Here is a 4,058-nt window from a genome sequence, read left to right as displayed (position 1 = left end):
TGTCTCCCTGAATTATTTCCTTGTTTACCTTCTTGTTGTTAATTGAAGCCCATGGAGGCGCAAAGCCAATGACTTTGGTTCAAAGACCTGATGCTGCAATGACCGCTTGTGCTCCCATGGGGCTTGTTGTCATTGTTTTTTCCTACGCTTGCTTTAGTGTTCCACGCTGCCAAGTGAAGGAAATATGCCCTAGAGGCAATAATAATGTTATTATTTTATTTCCTTATATCATGATAAATGTTTATTATTCATGCTAGAATTGCATTATCCAGAAACATAATACTTGTGTGAATACATAGACAAATTAAAACGTCACTAGTGTGCCTCTACTTGACTAGCTCGTTAATCAAAGATGGTTATGTTTCCTAACTATAGACATGTGTTGTCATTTGATTAACGGGATCACATCATTAGGAGAATTATGTGATTGACATGACCCATTCCATTAGCTTAGCACCCGATTGTTTAGTATGTTGCTATTGCTTTCTTCATGACTTATACATGTTCCTATGACTATGAGATTATGCAACTCCCATTTGCCGGAGGAACACTTTGTGTGCTACCAAACGTCACAACGTAACTGGGTGATTATAAAGGAGCTCTACAGGTGTCTCCAAAGGTACATGTTTGGTTGGCGTATTTCGAGATTAGGATTTGTCACTCCGATTGTCGGAGAGGTATTTCTGGGCCCTCTCGGTAACGCACATCACATAAGCCTTGCAAGCATTGCAACTAATGAGTTAGTTGTGAGATGATGTATTACGAAACGAGTAAAGAGACTTGCCGGTAACGAGATTGAACTAGGTATTGAGATACCGACGATCGAATCTCGGGCAAGTAACATACCGATGACAAAGGGAACAAAGTATGTTGTTATCCGGTCTGACCGATAAAAGATCTTTGTAGAATATGTGGGAGCCAATATGAGCATCCAGGTTCCGCTATTGGTTATTGACTGGAGACATGTCTCGGTCATGTCTACATTGTTCTCGAACACGTAGGGTCCGCACGCTTAACGTTACGATGACATTTTCATTATGAGTTTATATATTTTGATGTACCGAAGTTAGTTCGGAGTCCCGGATATGATCACGGACATGATGAGGAGTCTCGAAATGGTCGAGACATAAAGATTGATATATTGGAAGCCTATGTTTGGACATCGGAAGTGTTCCGGGTGAAATCAGCATTTTACCGGAGTACCGGGAGGTTACCGGAATCCCCCGGTAACCTAATGGGCCTTAATGGGCCTAGTGGAGGAAGAGGAGAGGAGGCCTAGGGGCTGCCGCGCGCCCCTCCCCCCCAAGTCCGAATTGGACAAGGAGGGGGGCGGCGCCCCCCCTTTCCTTTCTTCCCTCTCCTCTGTCCCCCCAAGTCCTAATCCAACTAGGGAAAGGGGGGGAGTCCTACTCCCGGTAGGAGTAGGACTCCTCCTGCGCGCCTCCTCCTAGGGCCGGATGCACCCCCCCTTTGCTCCTTTATATACGGGGGCAGGGGGCACCCCTAGACACACAAGTTGATCTCTAAGATCGTTCTCTTAGCCGTGTGCGGTGCCCCCTTCCACCATAGTCCTCGATAACATTGTAGTGGTGCTTAGGCGAAGCCCTGCGACAGTAGAACATCAAGATCGTCACCACGCCGTCGTGCTGACGGAACTCTTCCCCGACACTTTGCTGGATCGGAGTCCGGGGATCGTCATCGAGCTGAACATGTGCTAGAACTCGGAGGTGCCGTAGTTTCGGCGCTTGATCGGTCGGGCCATGAAGACGTACGACTACATCAACCGCGTTGTCATAATGCTTCCGCTGTCGGTCTACGAGGGTACGTAGATCACACTCTCCCCTCTCGTTGCTATGCATCACCATGATCTTGCGTGTGCGTAGGAATTTTTTTTAAAATTACTACGTTCCCCAACAGTGGTATCAGAGCTTAGGTTTTATGCGTTGATGTTATGCACGAGTAGAACACAAGTGAGTTGTGGGCGATATAAGTCATACTGCTTACCAGCATGTCACACTTTGGCTCGGCGGTATTGTTGGACGAAGCAGCCCGGACCGACATTACGCGTACGCTTACGCGAGACCGGTTCTCCCGACGTGCTTTGCACAAAGGTGGCTAGCGGGTGACAGTTTCTCCAACTTTAGTTGAACCGAGTGTGGCTATGCCCGGTCCTTGCGAAGGTTAAAACAGCACCAACTTGAAAAAACTATCATTGTGGATTTGATGCGTAGGTAAGAACGGTTCTTGCTAAGCCCGTAGCAGCCACGTAAAACTTGCAACAACAAAGTAGAGGACGTCTAACTTGTTTTTGCAGGGCATGTTGTGATGTGATATGGTCAAGACATGATGCTAAATTTTATTGTATGAGATGATCATGTTTTGTAACTGAGTTATCGGCAACTGGCAGGAGCCATATGGTTGTCGCTTTATTGTAAGCAATGCAATTGCGTTGTAATGCTTTACTTTATCACTAAGCGGTAGCGATAGTCGTGGAAGCATAAGATTGGCGAGACGACAACGATGCTACAATGATGATCAAGGTGTCGCGCCGGTGACGATGGTGATCATGACGGTGCTTCGAAGATGGAGATCACAAGCACAAGATGATGATGGCCATATCATATCACTTATATTGATTGCATGTGATGTTTATCTTTTATGCATCTTATCTTGCTTTGATTGATGGTAGCATTTTAAGATGATCTCTCACTAATTATCAAGAAGTGCTCTCCCTGAGTATGCACCGTTGCGAAAGTTCTTCGTGCTGAGACACCACGTGATGATCGGGTGTGATAGGCTCTACGTTCAAATACAACGGGTGCAAAACAGTTGCACACGCGGAATACTCAGGTTATACTTGACGAGCCAAGCATATACAGATATGGCCTCGGAACACGGAGACCGAAAGGTCGAGCGTGAATCATATAGTAGATATGATCAACATAGTGATGTTCACCAATGAAACTACTCCATCTCACGTGATGATCGGACATGGTTTAGTTGATTTGGATCACGTGATCACTTAGAGGATTAGAGGGATGTCTATCTAAGTGGGAGTTCTTTAGTAATATGATTAATTGAACTTAAATTTATCATCAACTTAGTACCTGATAGTATCTTGCTTGTTTATGTTTGATTGTAGATAGATGGCCCGTGCTGTCGTTCCATTGAATTTTAATGCGTTCCTTGAGAAAGCAAAGTTGAAAGATGATGGTAGCAATTACACGGACTGGGTACGTAACTTGAGGATTATCCTCATTGCTGCATAGAAGAATTACGTCCTGGAAGCACCGCTAGGTGCCAGGCCTGCTATTGGAGCAACACCAGATGTTATGAACGTCTGGTAGAGCAAAGCTGATGACTACTCGATAGTTCAGTGTGCCATGCTTTACGGCTTAGAATTGGGACTTCAACGACGTTTTGAACGTCATGGAGCATATGAGATGTTCCAGGACTTGAAGTTAATATTTCAAGCAAATGCCCAGATTGAGAGATATGAAGTCTCCAATAAGTTCTATAGCTGCAAGATGGAGGAGAACAGTTCTTATAGTGAGCATATACTCAAAATGTCTGGGTATAATAATCACTTGATTCAATTGGGAGTTAACCTTCCAGATGATTGCGTCATTGACAGAATTCTCCAATCACTTCCACCTAGCTACAAGAGCTTCGTGATGAACTATAATATGCAAGGGATGAATAAGACAATTCCCGAGCTCTTCGCAATGCTGAAAGCTGCGGAGGTAGAAATCAAGAAGGAGCATCAAGTGTCGATGGTCAACAAGACCACTAGTTTCAAGAAAAAGGGCAAAGGGAAGAAGAAGGGGAACTTCAAAAAGAACAGCAAGCAAGTTGCTGCTCAAGAGAAGAAACCCAAATCTAGACCTAAGCCTGAAACCGAGTGCTTCTACTGCAAGCAGACTGGTCACTGGAAGCGGAACTGCCCCAAGTATTTGGCGGATAAGAAGGATGGCAAGGTGAACAAAGGTATATGCGATATACATGTTATTGATGTGCACCTTACTAATGCTTGCAGTAGCACCTGGGTATTTGATACT

Source organism: Triticum aestivum, chromosome 2A, assembly GCF_018294505.1.
Source record: "Triticum aestivum cultivar Chinese Spring chromosome 2A, IWGSC CS RefSeq v2.1, whole genome shotgun sequence".
Classification (NCBI taxonomy): Eukaryota; Viridiplantae; Streptophyta; class Magnoliopsida; order Poales; family Poaceae; genus Triticum; species Triticum aestivum.
The sequence above is the reverse complement of the archived record's forward strand: the minus strand, read 5'-3'. Positions refer to the sequence as shown.